The sequence below is a fragment of the Mustela lutreola genome, chromosome 9, assembly GCF_030435805.1.
Source record: "Mustela lutreola isolate mMusLut2 chromosome 9, mMusLut2.pri, whole genome shotgun sequence".
Taxonomy (NCBI): domain Eukaryota; kingdom Metazoa; phylum Chordata; class Mammalia; order Carnivora; family Mustelidae; genus Mustela; species Mustela lutreola.
The window spans coordinates 120,617,423-120,634,133 of NC_081298.1; the positions used below are offsets into that span (position 1 = coordinate 120,617,423).

The following is a 16,711-nucleotide window of genomic DNA, read 5'->3' on the forward strand; positions in this document are numbered from 1 at the left end:
AGGCAAACCATCAGAGTCGCTGAACAAACTGAAAGTCCTGGAGGGGAGATGGGTGGGGGGAAAGGATAACTGGGTGATGGGCATTAAGGAGGGCACTTGATATAGTGGGCCCTGGGTGTTACATGCAACTGATCACTAAATTCTACCCCTGAAACTAGTAATGTTATCTACATTGAATTTAAATTAAAAAATTAAAAAGGAAGTCAATATAAAACTTAGAAAAGTTTTTCCTTATAAAAAGAATTAAATGGAGATTGAACACCATTTACAAACTCTTCAAATTGACATATGATCTTTGTTAGTGTGTGTCCAGTCATGTTTGTCTTGTTGCATGGTTTTGTGCACTGAGGTTTAGAGTCCTTCAGACCTCACTTCGTTATTGCCTCCTGTGCTTTGCAGGGGCACTGCAGGAAATGGGTCCTGTGTCTTACTTAAGTGATCTAGTCTTTTCAACAGCTGCGAGTTTGTTGCATTTAAAGGCTGCACTTTCATCTTCATATACTCTATGCCATTGTTCAGAACTATCTTCTCATTAAGGAACCCAACTTTCTGTTTATTGACATACTTTCCATAAATGCATCTAAAGAGACAGGGAGAAATAAGACTCAGAATCAGTAAGTGAGAAGCCCTAGAGTAAGAAAAGAACACAAAGGTTTCCTAAAAGGCAGAGGACCTAGGTCACGGCTAAGTTTTAAAAGAGGATGGAATATCATTAAAAATGAGATCTTGCTGGCCTCACTGAAGTACACAATTATCATTTTAAGAGGTTTATTTTATGGTCTTAATATTACAGATGTGGACAAAGTGTTCTGAAGAACTAGTCATCAAAAATGCCAAAGATCTAAGTCCTAATGACTTTATCTCTGAAATTCAGTTAAAAAAAAATCAATGATTGTCATTAACTTTGGGAGAGTAACTCCTCAAATATGACTTCCTTGTAGCTTCCACAGTTTATTGCTCAGGACTCTAGATTTTATTGATGCCTCATCCTGACATTAGAACTGTCCCTCATACATTTTTGTTCCTTCCCTGCCTAGTACACTAAAATTAATGAAAAAGGAAAAACAAAAGAAATGACACGGAGATAACAGGCCTGCTGGATCTTGCTACTTTGTTAAGGGAGAAATCAGCAGCTGGTCTGTTGCCTTTCATGGGAAGATGAAGGGGCTCAGGTAAAAATTTCCATGTCAATACCTTTCTGAAATAAGAGTGTGATAATTTTTTTGTCTTCTATTTTAAAAAGTTGTCAAAAAGATGAACAAGTGCATAACCAAGGATGGTGTGTAGATTAGCCAGGGAGCTTGTTTGTTTTCTATAAGTTTCTTTCATGCAACACAATACAGGCCTATACTCCAGGGCCCCTCTTTGGACAGAACTTGATAATGTCTTCAAATGCACTGAAGGCTTGTGCTCATTTCAGAATACAGAACAACTCCCATGGTCCAATTTTGCATCGTCACCTGAAGGCAGAGTCAGGTTGAGTGCTATGTTTTACTCCTCCAAAGCCTGATCCTTACCAGGGAACAGAGGTTTTCAAGTGTCAGGGGGATTCTGGGGCCTATAGTCACTGTTGTTGGAATAAGTAACACTGCAGAGTGTATCAGAGAGCCACTGTTCTCTCATCTCAAAATAAGCACATGGACTCACATAATTGTGAATTTAACCCAAATATATTTCCAAATGAGGGACTTAGAGGTCCTATTGGCTGGTAGAGATTGTGCTTACCACTCAGGATTGGTCCATAATGTCAAGAACTGGTTTTGGTCTAGTGACTTTAGCCTGGCACTGGAGTGGCAATGCATACCCCACCCTGGGAAAACAAAACAAAACAGAACAAAACAAATCACAGCCCATACCATTTCAAAAACAAGTTGTTTCTGTCCTATGTCCCAGTTTCCTCATTTAATAATATTTTTATGCATTTAGCCAATAAATTAAAATGGTATGCATTTAGCCAATAAAGTAAAATGTGCTAAGTGTGTAGACAGCATAAATATGTCAAATGTGTTCTCTACATTTTGGGAAGTTCTCAATCAAAAGGGGAGGATGAATCATGTATTCAAATATTCACACCCACAAAATTTTTGAGGGAGTGACAGGAAAGAGACTAGTGCTCTTTGCCAGATGGTTCTAAAGGGTCTAAGGGAGCCGCTAAATGGGAGGCAGGAGCAAGTCAGCATTGGAACAACTGCAATACAGGTAGCAGATACCAAAGACACCCAGGGACATAGAAGATATATTCCCTTTATCTTACATATCTTTCCAGGCTCTATTTATCAGATGCCTCACTGGGTGCCATCCATTGAGCTAAACAAGATGTGTCTACCTAAACCTCCAGTTGACCTGAAAGGTAAGTGCTACTTTCTTTATCTACTCAAAGATCTTAAATAATGTGCCCCAAATTGTATAGCTAATAAATATTAGTACTGGAGTATGACCAAGTTGGAGGACCTTTCTAAAAAAGAATGACTTCAGCTGTGTCCACATTCCAGGAAAAGATACTGATGCCAAGGCATGCTCAGGGGAGTGAGTCAGGAGTAGGGTAGTAGCAAAGTGCCTCTTTCTTTTTGGCTGATTACATTTCATAGCAGCACACAGCAAGGGACCAGAAGTGGGTGACATAATGGTGATGCCATCTTTTAAGGATCTCGTTTAGTGATAATACATTCTAAGGAAAGTTTTTTTCATTTTTCCCATTAAATATCCATTAAAGACAGTATACCTTTTCTTTTTTAAAATTGAAAAAAATTTTAATTTATTATTATTTTTTAAAATTTAAATTTATTTTTACAGTGTTCCAAGATTCATTGTTTATGCACCACACCCAATGCTCCATGCAATATGTGCCCTCCTTAATACCCACCACCAGGCTCACCCAACCCCCTCACCCCCTCCCCTCCAAAACCCTCAGTTTGTTTCTCAGAGTCCATAGTCTCTTATGGTTCATCTCCCCCTCCAATTTCCCCCAACTAACTTCTCTCCCTCTCTCAATGTCCTCCATGTTATTCCTTATGCTCCACAAGTAAGTAAAACCATATGATAATTGACTCTTTCTGCTTGACTCATTTCACTCAGTGTAATCTCTTCCAGTCACATCCATGTTGATACAAAAGTTGGGTATTCATCCTTTCTGATGGGGGTGTAATATTCCATTGCATATATGGACCATATCTTCTTTATCCATTCGCCTACTGAAAGGCATCTTGGTTCTTTCCACAGTTTGGTGACTGTGGCCATTGCTGCTATGAATATTGGGATAGAGATGGCTCTTCTTTTCACTACATCTGTATCTTTGGGGTAAATACCCAGTAGTGCAATTGCAGGGTCATAGGGAAGCTCTATTTTTAATTTCTTAAGGAATGTCCACACTATTTTCCAAAGTGGCTGCACCAACTTGCATTCCCACCAACAGTGTAAGAGCTTCCCCTTTCTCCACATTCTCTCCAACACTTGTTTACTGTCTTGTTAATTTTGACCATTCTAACTGGTGTAAGCTGATATCTCAATGTGGTTTTGATTTTACTCTCCCTGATGGCTAATGATGATGAACATTTTTTCATGTGTCTGCTAGCCATTTGTATGTCTTCTTTGGGTAAGTGTCTATTCATGTCTTCTGCCCATTTTTTGACATGATTATCTGTTTTTTGAGTGTTGAGTTTGAGGAGTTCTTTATAGACCTTGGGTATCACTCCTTTGTCTATAGTGTCATTTGTGAATATCTTTTCCCATTTCATGGGTTGCCTCTTTGTTTTGTTGGCAGATTCCTTTGCTGCATAGAAGGTTTTGATATTGATAGTATACTTTTCTAATACAGTGTCCATTCTCCAGAATGCTGGAGCTCCTTTGAGTTCATAAAACTATATCCTGACAATGATATTAAAAGTGTGAAAAATTTTGAATTAATAAATTGCATAGTTTGAATAAAATGAATGTTGATTTCAATACTTGAAATCATTCCCGTAGTATGAAAAAGCTATAGACATGATGTAAATTTTAATTTATGACTTATTCCTGTAAGAATGGAAATTACTGCTTGTGTGTCTGAAATAAAGGGAAAAAAATGCCATTCCTGCCCTTGGAAGACATGATGGCTCACACCAGTTGTAGGTAGTGTAGACTGTCTGTTGGGTGTCAAGTGTGGCACTGGTTTGTTCCAGATGCTTGAAGTGTTGTTCAGACTGTGTCAGCAGGTCAGACACAAGGAATCCTTTGATATTTTTATAATTTTAGTATTGTCACTTAATAAATTTCCACACACTTGGTGGCTTAAAACAACACACATTTATTGTCTTACATTTCTGGCTTCCAGAACTCTGAAACCAGTTTCACTGGGCCAAATCAAGGTGTTGGCAGGACTACACCCTCTGAAGAGGGTCATGGAATCCATTTCCTCAGGCTTTCCAGCTTTTACAGTGGCATTGCTTGTATCCCTTGGCTTATGGGCCTTTCCTCTATCTTCAAAGCCCCCAGTGTAGCATCCTCAAATCTCTCAGTCTGTCTTTCTCTCTCTCTCTGTCTCCTTTCTACTGTGCTGAGTGGAAACCCATTCCCTTCTTTCTTCCATAGGATATCTGTGATAACATGTAGGGTTTACCTGGGTAATCCAGGATAATCTCATTTCAAGATTTTTTAAAAAAGATTTGTTTAAGAGAAAGAGAGAGAGCCAGCTTGTGAGATATCCAGGTCCTAATCCAGAGTGGGGCAGGGAGCAGAGGAAAAAGGAGGGAGAAACTTTAGCAGACTCTGCACTGAGCATGGAGCCTGGTGCAGGGCCTGATCGCAGGGCCCTGAGATCATGACCTGAGCCAAAACAAAGAGTCAGCTCCTTAGTCAACTGAGCCACTCAGGTGCCTCTCATCTCAATATTCTTACTCACATTTGGAAAGTGTCTCTTACCACTTTTATTCAACATACTACTAGAGTCCTAGCCAGAGCAATTAGGCAAGGAAAAGAAATAAAGTCATCTAAATTGGAAAGGATGAAGTAAAACTGTCAAATGTTTATAATACCCAAAGCAATCTACACATTTAATGCAATTCTTATCAAAATACCACAAACATTTTTCACAGAACTAGAACAAACAATCTTAAAATTTGTACGGGACCACAAAAGACCCTGAATAGCCAAAGCAATCTTGAAAACAAAGAATAAAACTGGAGATATCACAGTTCTAGACTTCAAGTTTATTATAAAGCTATAGCAACTAAAATGGTATGATACTGGCAGAAAAATAGATACATAGATCAATAGTACAGAATAGAAAGCCCAGAAATAAACCCACAATTGTGTGATCAATTTATATTCTACAAAACAGGAAAGAATATGCAGTGGGAAAAAAAAGTCTCTTCAACAAAGGGTACTGGGAAAACTGGACAACTACATGCAAAAGAATGAAACCGAGCCACTTTCTTACACCTTACACAAAAATAAACTCCAAATGGATCAAGAACCTAAATGTGTGGGGCACCTGGGTGGCTCAGTGGGTTAAAGCCTCTGCTTTCAGCTCAGGTCATGATCTCAGGGTCCTGGGATCGAGCCCCGCATTGGGCTCTCTGCTCAGCAGGGAGCCTGCTTCCTCCTCTCTCTCTGCCTGCCTCTATGTCAAATAAATAAATAAAATCTTAAAAAAAAAAAAAAGAACCTAAATGTGAAAGCTGAAGTTATAAAAATTCCAAAAAGGAACACAGGCAGTAATTTATTTGATATTGGCCATAGCTAATAACATCTTTGTGGATATGTCTCCTGAGGGAAGGGAAACAAAAGCAAAAATAAACTATTGAGACTACATCAAAATAAGCTTCTGCATAGCTAGGAATTAACCAAAAAAACTAAAAGACAACCTACTAAATGGGAGTAGATATTTGCAAATGACATATCTGAGATACAGTTAGTATCAAATTTTTTAAAGAACTTATACAACTCAACTCTACAAAAAAACCCAAACAAAACAAACAAACCAAATAATCCTATTAAAAATGGGCAGAATACTTAACGGACATTTCCTCAAAGAGGATATAGAGATGGCCAACAGACACATGAAAAGATGCTCTATATCACTCATCATCAGGGAAAGGCAAATCAAAACTACAATGAGGTATCACCTCACATCTGTCAGAATGGCTAAAACAAAACAAAACAAAACAAAAACTGAAGAAGCAAGTGTTGGCAAGGAAGTGGAGAAAAAGGAACCCCTATATATTATTGGTGGGAATGCAAACTGATAAAGCCTTTGGGGAAAACAGTATGGAAGTTCCTAAAAAAAAAAATTAAATAGAACTACCATATGAACCAGTAATTAGACTACTGGGTATTTACCCAAAGATTATGAAAACACTTAATTTAAAAAGATATATGCATGCCCCCCCCTTTTTTTTTTTTTGCAGGATTGCTTATAAGAGCAAAATTATAGAAGCAACCCAAGTGTCTGTTGATAGGTGACTGGAAAAAATATTACAAAGCCATAAAAAAAAATAAAACCTTGCCACTTACAATTAAATGGATTGAGCTAGAAATTATAATGCTAGTAAGCAAATAAGTCAGTCAGAGAAGGACAAATACCCTATGATTTCTCTCATATGTGGTATTTAAGAAAGAAAACAAATAAACAGGAAAAAAAAAAGACAAACCAAAAAACAGACTCTTAACCATGGAGAACAAACTGATGGTTACCAGAGGGGAGGTGGGTGGGAGATGGGTGAAATAGGTGAAATAGGTAAAGGGGATTAAGAACACACTAATAGTGATGAGTACTGAATAATATATAGAGTTGTTGAATCACTATATTGTATTCTGGAAGTAACATTGTGTGTTAACTACACTGGAATTGAAGTTCTTTAAAAAGAGTAAGGGGTAGAAATAATAGGGAAGCAGACTGACTGGCTGTACATTAGAAAACACTTCACAATATTCCCTCTCAAGATAGTGCATGCCCATCACTGGGGTGGATAGGCAGGACAGGTTGTCAGCTGGAATTGGGGCACAGAGCAGTTCTATTTATTTTAATGGGAGATTGGGGGGGGTGGACAACCCTCAAGGAAGATTTCTGAATTCTGCAAACTGAGATTTCAAAATAACTTGGAGAACTCAAGTAAGAACACTAAATCAGTCATGATATGCTATGTAAGGTGATGATAACAAAAACACCACAAAATGGGTTTATTTTTTGCTTCTGCTACATACCCATTTCAGCTTGACAAGGGGCTCTGTCCTCTGTCTTATATTGCCCCCAGTCATGAACCCAGGCTACAGGAGCTCTATCATTTGGAATGTTGCCAGTTGCTGAACGGGGAAAGCGGTTCTCTACTGTCTCACACTGGCAAGCAGTTAAATATTCCAGCTCCCAAATCAATGCTCTATATTATATGCGCTCCCAAATTATTGCCCGGAATCAGTCATATGGTCAATATGATCAATCCTGTCATGTTGAGGGAGAAGAGCTAGAAGTATAGGTGAATAAACTAATATCCGCTACAGCTCACTTTCTGGATGCTAAATACTTGGTTCACAGACCCAGAATGCCCCCATCCCCTCCACAAAGGGGATGACCCCAAAACCAAGGATCCCTGTGTAAAGACTAGAGTCTCTACATGTAGTGGCTTTTGATTGTGAGTTTTAAGAGCTAAAAAGACAAGTTATCTTCCCCCTGTCCCTTGCAACTTAGCCAGTGGTGGAAGAGTGTCCAGTGTTGGAACAGTGATAGGATCATCAGAATAAATATTTCCATTTGGAAAGTGAAAAATAGAAACACTAGGTATTGATCTGTACCAATTCTGAAATCCACCTAAGAGGATTTTAAAAAAAATTTAAATTCTTTTAATTATATACATATAATGTATTATTTGCTTCAGGGGCACAGGTCAGTGAATCATCAGTCTTACACACTTCACAGCACTCACCATACCACGTACCCTCCCCAATGTCCATAACCCAGCCACCCCCTCCATGTCCCCCTCCCCCTGGCAACCCTTTGTTTTGTGAGATCGAGAGTCTCTTATGATTTGTCTCCCTTTTGATTACATCTTGCTTCATTTTTTCCTTCCTACCCCCCAAATCTCCCATGTTGCCTCTCAAATTCCTCTTATCAGGGAGATCATATGATAATTGTCTTTCTCTGACTTATTTCACTCAGCACAATACTTTCTAGTTCAATCCATATCGTTGCAAATGGCAAGACTGCATTTCTTTTGATGGCTGCATAGTATTCCACTATCTATCTATCTATCTATCTATCTATCATCTATCTATATCACATCTTCTTTATCCATTCATCTGTTGGTGGACATCTAGGTTCTTTCCATAGTTTGGTTATTGTGGACATTGATGCTATAAACATTCAGGTGCATGTGCCCCTTCAAATCATTACATTTGTATCTTTAGGGTAAATACCCAGAAGTGTGATTGCTGGGTCATAGGGTACCTCTATTTTCAACTTTTTGAGGAACCTCCATGCTGTTTTCCAAAGTGGCTGCACCAGCTCGCATTCCCACCAACAGTGCAGGAGGGTTCCCCTTTCTCTGCATCCTTGCCAGCATCTGTTGTTTCCTGACTTGTTAATTTTAGCCATTCTGACTGGTGTGAGGTGGTATCTCTTTGTGGTCTTGATTTGTATTTCCCTGATGCTGAGTGACGTGGAGCACTTTTTTATGTGTTTGTTGGTTATCTGGATATCTTTGCAGAAATGTCTGTTCATGTCCTCTGCCCATTTCTTCTTTTTTACATTTTTATTTATTTTTTAACATTTCTTGTCAATGTTCCAGAATTCATTGTTTATGCACCATGCTCAGTGCTCCATGCAATACGTGCCCTCCATAATACCCAACTCTGCTCTTTTCTTGATTGGCTTATTTGTTCTTTGGGTGTTGAGTTTAATAAGTTCTTTATAGATTTTGGATACTAGCCCTTTATCTGATATGTCATTTGCAAATATTTTCTCCCATTCCTGTCAGTTGTCTTTTGGTTTTCTTAACTGTTTCCTTTGCTGTGCAAAAGCTTTTGATCATGAAGTCCCAGTAGTTCATTTTTGCCCTTGTTTCCCTTGCCTTTGGCGATGTTTCTAGGAAGAAGTTCCTGTAGCTGAGGTCGAAGAGGTTGCTGCCTGTGTTCATCTCAAGGATTTTGATGGATTCCTGTCTCACATTGAGGTCCTTCATCAATTTGGAGTCTACTTTTGTGTGTGGTGTAAGGAAATGGCCCAGTTTCATTCTTCTGCATGTGGTTGTCCAATTCTTCCAACACTAGGTAGATATTTTTGAGCGCCCTTTATCTAAAGACACATAGATAAATGAGAGTTTGAACATACCCTCAAGGAACTAAGTTCAGACAGAGGACATAAGGAACTAAGTTTAGATGTAGGATATACATGATTGTAATACAGGAGAGGTATAAAAATAGTGTTTTTATTACATTAAGGAGGATGGTTAATTCTCAGGGAGAAACTTGGAAAGGTCTTAAAGATTTGTTGTGTGGATTATTTTAAGTGTATCATTTCCAGATTAGGCACCAGGTGGGCCCTCTGAGAAGACTGTAGAGTCTGATGCCTGTAACCTTTGCCTCTCCCTCAAAAAAAGCACTTCCTTTGACATTAGTCCCATTGGCCACACTTAAAATGAGCACCGGAACAGGGTGTGAACAGCCTTCTTGGACCACTTGCTGTCTGTAGATATTTGGACTCCAAGGGTTGTTTTCAACAAAAATTTGAACAAAAACTCTTTTAGTCCTAGCCCATGCTATCTTGGGTCATTCACTTATCTCAAAATCTTAAGAGTCTCTTTATCAGCATGATTAAAATCAGTTCCATGTGTCAAATAATATCCAAAAAAATTTTTTTTTAAGACACAGTTTTCAGGGGCGCCTGAGTAGCTCAGTAGGTTAAGCCTCAGCCTTTGGCTTAAGTCGTGATCTCCAGGTCCTGGGATCGAGCCCCATGTCAGGCTCTCTGCTAAGCAGGGAGCCTGCTTCCTCCTCTCTCTCTGCCTGCCTCTCTGCCTACTTGTGATTTCTCTCTCTGTCAAATAAATAAATAAAATCTTTAAAAAAATACACAGTTTTCAGATTTTCTGTATTTATTTTCTTATCCTGATCTTTCTCTTCAATTACAGATGCTTTGAGTTTATTGGGCTGCAGTGGGACAGCCACATTTTTAACACCTTTTCCCACCTGAGTTGTTTTGTCTAGCTGAAAGAATTTCATTGGTGGGACACTTTAATGTGTTTTTTTTTTTTTTTTTTTGAGATGACTGAATTCACTCACAGGTGTTAACTCTAGGTATAATTGGCTCTTGATTTGAATCTTTCTTTAAGCCTGATTTTAATTAACTTTTGTTTCTCAAATATATCTTTCCTGTTGGTGTTGGGTAGCAGTTGCCTCTTCCAATCCTTCTAGACACCATATTCTTTTTGTTATGGTTTGAAAACAAACAAAAGACAGATGCTTTATGAGCTCATTTTCTTTTTGTAATTCTTTGCCAAATGCAGCAATAAACACATAACCCTTGTTCTGTTTTTAAATTCTGTATACAAGTTCACTGAGTACATAATTGCCTCCTCACAGCTTACTGTTAGCTACAGTCTTACCAAATGATTTGCCACTGGATAACTTGAATTGCCATCTTTCCAGCCTCCAGTATCCATTTCCTCTGTTCCCATGGCATGATTTTTTATCCAAGACCACAGATTTTAGATTATTGCTTGGCAATATCCCTTACCCCTTCTGTTATCAATATATGTATCAGTCATAATATATTAGATTATGTTACTGCAATAAACAATCCCCAATCTCTCTGACTTAAATAAATAAAGATTGATTTCTTGCTATAACAAAGTCCACTGTGGGTTGGGAAGCCCTCCAAAATATCCATCTTCCATGTGATGGCTCAGAATATCACCTTCAGGGGCACCTGGGTGGCTTAGTGGGTTAAAGCCTCTGCCTTTGGTCCCTGCTTCCTCCTCTCTCTCTGCCTATCTCTCTGCCTAATTGTAATCTCTGCCTGTCAAATAAAAAATAAAGTCTTAAAAAAAAAAGAATGTCACCTTCATGTCAACATTTGCTTCCTCTTCTCCTTTACTTCCTTCCTTTCTATTTTTTTAAAAAAATTCTAGTTAGTTGACATACAATTCAATATGGGTTTTAGGAGTAGAGTTCAGTGGTTCATTATTTACCTATAACACCTAGTGCTCATGATAACACATGCCCTCCTTAATAGCATAATACTCCATAGTGTATATTTGAATTCATATCTCTTATTTGTGTTTGCTGTTCTAACTTATTTTTTAGTAATCCATAAGCATAAGCTGCTTTGCTACTTGGATCTTATGATCCAGATTGTCCAGTAATGCCCAAGTATCTGGTAGGGACCTTAGCATGCACACACACATATACATACTATGTTATATGATGTTAAATATTATATTGTATTATAATATATAGTGTTATATGTTATACTACATTATAATATATACATTATATATACACATTATAACATGCATTATGATATGTAATATAAGTGTATAATATAAATTATCTATATCTCTATCAAATCAGGCTTGAACAAGTAGTAAAGGTACAAATAAATTGTGTAAACAAGTAGTTCAGACTCCTGGGAGTTCCTTTTGACCAATTAATGAAGGAGAAGAAACTGGCCTAAAGAATATTTCACATGATTTGCTGGTACCAGCTATATCATTATAGTCCCACTCCTGAGAATACTGGGAAGACTGGAAGGAAAGAATAATCTATTGTTTACTCATTTATGTATCCACCAGAAGACAACACCTGATGGGTTAAGGTGCTGTCCTGTAAGATAAAGTATATGCTCTGAACCAGTAAGTTATCTAAGGTTTCTTCCATTTTCTACCAGTATCCCATAAGCCCATCAAAGGGAGGAAGTGGCCTGACTCCTTTCACTACTGTACCTAGTAATATACATTTTTGCTTCCCATTTCTGCAACCTTGGACTCTGTTGATTTAGAAGTCTTAAGTTTAGTTTCCAGCAGAGGCTTATTTCCACTTCTGGACATAAAATGGTTCAATTAAGCTAGAAGTTGAAAATCCCACTTGATGTCTTTGGATTCATTGTGTCACTGAAACAACAGGCAAAGAAGAGCATTACTGTACTGTATGGAGTTGTTGATCCTAATTTTTAAGGGGGAATAATGTTGTTGCTATACAGTGTGAATAAGAAGGAGTATTCCATGAATCTTAGAGGTTCTTAGGTCATCTCAATGCCCAGTAGTAAAAATTAATGTTAGACTGTAGCAACCTAGTACAGACTAGTGACTAGGACTCTCTGGGAATGAAACTTTGAATTGTCATATTAGATCAAGAAACATTTCTAGCTGAGGGGCTGCGTGAGGACAATAGGAGCAATGGAATGGGTAATGGAAGAAGTTATAGAAACCTATGATAGACCAGTTGTAGAAACAAGGAGTATAATAGTTGTACATACTTTCTACTGAAAAACCAGTTTAATTTTACAGATAAAGAAATTTAGATAAACAGAAGTTAATAACTTGCCTATATTCACACAAAGGTCAAGTGGCAGGGCCAAACTCAAACTATATCTGTCAGACTTCAAAGCCCATGTTTCTTTAATCATACTCCAAAGAAGACGAAATGGGAATGGGACTTATTTTTTTATTTCATTTTAAAAGATTTATTTATTTATTTGAGAGAGAGAGAGAGAATGCAAGCAGAGGGAGAGAAACTCAAGCAGACTCCCTGCTGGGTTGGGAGCCTGACACAGGGCTCAATCCCACAACCCTGGGCTCGTGACCTGAACTGTAATCATGAGTCAGATGCTTAACTAACTGAACCACCCAGGTGCCCCAGGAATGCAATTTAAAAGAAAACAGCTAAATGGTTGGCATAATGATGTTATAAGGAAATTGATCCATGTAGCATTTAAGTTACCCGGAAAAATTAAAATAAAAGTCAGTAGGATAATTTTGCCCTAATTTCAAATCCTGTGGCAAGCAGTACAGAAGGAACACATGGAAAGAGACTCTAGCTGAGGAACCGTCTTGCATGAAAGGCAAGTCCACTCCCTCAACCTTCCCTCCCCAGCAAATCATCTTTGTGTATGTGGTTCTTAGGGAGGTAATTCTGGCATGGAGCCCACAAAGCAACAAAACCATGTGTCCTTCATGCACTTTGTAATTCTCAAGTACTCTGTCATTGCTAAGTGAGTGGGAGGCTAAGTGCTTCCTTAGAACATTATGGTAGGAGACTTCAAGGGACTCTGTTAGGCACAATTCTGAATTTTCTTCATTCTAGGATGAGGCTTGGAAGGATCCAAGATCACAAAGAGCATTTTTGGGTCTCAGCCTACTCTTGTTTGGAATCCAGGGCTGCTCCTGGTGTTCTGGAGGAGCTAGAGGGTACATCTGGAGGGTTGCCTTTCTGCTCAAAGTGCTCAAGAAAGCTCTGCCATTTCTTCTTCTCAGTGTGCTGCAGAAGAATTTCCCAAGCCCATGAATGGAGTGTCAATTCAAACTGGGACAGCATAAATCTTTGAGCCCTCTTTAAAAACAGAACATTCAGAGTAGAGGAACAGAAAAACTGTAAAATCAGGGGAAGTCCTCACAAAAAGCCTCTTTGAGAATGGAAGATGCTGTGTATGAACAGTACTGAGGTACCCTTGTCAAATCCTGTTGCTCTGTGCAAGGCCATGATCATGATCTGGTAGGTGCTTGAAGAGTAGGACTAGCACTAGTGTGGAAGGAATGCTGTGGTCCAGAAGAGCAGCAACACCACTGTCTCCACCTCTCCTCCTTTTGGGCTTTGTCCTTACAAATTGCCTGTGGGTTTTTGATTGGGATGGAGAGTTACCACCATTATAGGTAGCCCTGAGGGGAGGGTTCCTAACAAGGTACTCTGAGACCACCTGCATCTGTGTTATCCAGAGGGGCACTAAAAATGTAGGTTTCCTCATATCAAACCTGGATTCCCTTGACATCTGTATTTAGAGAAGGTTTTTACACATTAAAGTTGAGACCCATTTCTTTCTTTCTTTCTTTCTTTTTTTAAGATTTATTTATTTATTTAATAGAGATCACAAGTTGGCAGAGAGCCAGGCAGAGAGAGAGGAGGAAGCAGGCTCCCCACTAAGCAGAGAGCCCGATGCGGGGCTCGATCCCAGGACCCTGGGATCATGACCTGAGCCGAAGGCAGAGGCTTTAACCCACTGAGCCACCCAGGCACGCCTTCTTTCTTTTTTTTTTTTTTTAAAGATTTTATTGGGGCACCTGGATGGCTCAGTGGGTTAGGCCTCTGCCTTTGGCTCAGGTCATAATCTCAGGATCCTGGGATCAAGCCCCAAATTGGGCTCTCTGTTCAGAGGGAGCCTGCTTCCTCCCTCTCTCTGCCTACTTGTGATATCTTTCTGTCAAATAAATAAATGAAATCTTGGGAAAAAAAAGAATTTTATTTATTTATTTATTTTTTGCTGGGGAGAGATTGAGAGAGAGAGAGAGATGGAGAGCACAGCAAGAGGAGTGGTAGACAGAGGAAGAAGCAGGCTCCCCACTGAGCATGGAGCTGGATGTGGGACTTGATCCCAGGACTCTGGGATCATGAACTGAGCCCAAGGCAGACACTTAATTAACTGAGCTACCCAGGTGTCCCATTGAGGCCCATTTCTTCAAGGGCTTCTTCTTTTTACCCAATAGTAAAAGTTAACATCTAATGAATGCTTATTATATACTCAGCATCATTCTAAGAGCTTTATCTGTCTTATTTTATTTAACGATCACACTACTTCTCAAGGTAAGAACTATTATCATCCCCCAATTCTTATAGACGCCAAATGTGAGGCACAGGATAAATAAATAACTTGTTCCAGGTCACCCAGTCTTTGATGGATTCAGGATTTGAACCCAGGTAGTCTAATACAGAAAGTATGTTTTTAGTCACTATGCTATACCCTATGAAGTTGTTCTTCTCTTGCTTACTTTGACCAAGACAAATTGGATTTTTTACAGATGAACATTCTTAAGAAATGAAGGGAAATCAGTCATGTTTTCAGGGAAGAATTTCTGTATCCCTACATCACAAGATAATCTTGACATCATTGGTTTGCTTGGCACAGCTTCCCAGGCACAGAGTCCCCACCTCCCTCTGGTCCTTCACTCATGAGGAGACATGTTGCTCCCACTATGCTCCAGTCTGGGTTCCAGCTTTACTTCTGCTTCCTGCAGAAAACCTGGCTCTAGGTAGGCAGGTCTCTGTACTTCCTTATGCCTACATCTTGGCCCTGGGGTGGTTGCTGTTGTCTTCCCACCTAGCGAAGGACAAATGTGTCTTCATATGACCTCTGAAGACTGGCCAACTTACAACCTCCTTTCTCAAAGAAGCTACCAGGAAACCCACAAAAGTCCTTCTTCCTACAAGCTTTCATTTCAGCCCTCTTTCTGGGTTCTTCTTTTTTTCTCCTGTCATAGGCAGCAAAAATTCAGCTACTTTTCCTAGAGCCTTTCTAACCGGGAGGATTCTGTTCTCTTCATGACAAGTTGAGCATGTAATGCAGTTTCCTCATTATCCTAAAGGCAGACTACACCATCCTGTAAATGGTTCCAGTGTCATTCATAACACAAGCATGGCAAATTGTGCAGTTTAAGGAACTTTACTCTATTTGTGTGGTTGTGCCTGGTGGCACAGCTCTTAGATGGGCTTTCAGCTTCCTGTATTTCCTCTGAGGGGGAAGTTCCACCAACTTCTCTCATCAACAAGAGGTTGCATAAGCTTCTCTCCTCCTCTTGTCAACACCTAGACTCCTAGCCAGTGCAGTGCTCTGTGTCTCGAGTAGGGCATTTACATTCCAAGTGCTTTAGCCCATGTCACCAAGCCTTGTCTTGCTCAGGAAGGGCTGCTTTGGGTCATTTCCTCTCAGAAGTCCCCACCTCCCCACTTGCCTATTTCTTCCTCAGGTGAACTCAATTCTTAGGTCATGTATGGGAGAACAGCTGTACTCGTACTTTCCAATCACTGTTACTGGGTGAGTGCTTCACTTTCATATTCTGATACATAAACATTAAAATTCTTTAAAATTAAATAGAACTAAAATCAATTAGTTAAATTAATTAAAATGGAATAAAATTCAAAAAATTAAATTTTGTAAAGTTTAAATTCTGACTATTCCCTTGAAAGGCAGCTAAGGACAGTAGAGAAAAGAGAGGGTTGACAAGGCCACATCAAGGTTCATGTTCTAGCCATCATCTCCTTCAACCACAGAAGAGGAACTTAATACTATTTGTTGAAGAGACTGTCTTTTTTCTTGTTGGATATTATTTGCTGCTTTGCTGAAGATTAATTGACCATATAGTTGTGGGTTCATTTTGTTATGTTTGTTATTAAACAAAATAAGACTGAAACAAAGTGAAAGTTATCTAAAGCTTTATTTTATGATAAGTATTAGAAGTTAGACTGATTGGCTAAGGAAATGAGACTGAGACAAGGTGAAAGTTATGCAAAGTTCTATTTTATGCTAAGTATTAGAAATTAGACTGACCGCCAGGGTCGCCTCGAAGAGAGTGACCACCCTCAGTTTACAGGCCCAAGAAGTGGTTGACTGACCAGTCAGGACCACCTCCGAAGAGAGCAATCCCTCCCAGTCTCACAGACTAACTTTTATAGAGCAAAAGCTTGGCCACATATAGGTGGCCAATGAGATTGTAACATTGTACAGTTATGTTAGGTAACACGCAGGTGGCCAATTGAA

The 16,711-nt window shown here is 39.1% G+C and overlaps 1 long non-coding RNA gene across 1 annotated transcript; it reads left to right on the top strand.

Moving 5' to 3' along the window:
* The first annotated feature begins 405 nt into the window (after positions 1 to 405).
* Positions 406 to 9,971, top strand: LOC131808190 (uncharacterized). The gene is made up of 3 exons (XR_009344716.1): positions 406 to 1,172; positions 2,267 to 2,350; positions 9,057 to 9,971. It is a non-coding gene; the product is annotated as an uncharacterized LOC131808190 (long non-coding RNA).
* Positions 9,972 to 16,711: the final 6,740 nt, after the last annotated feature.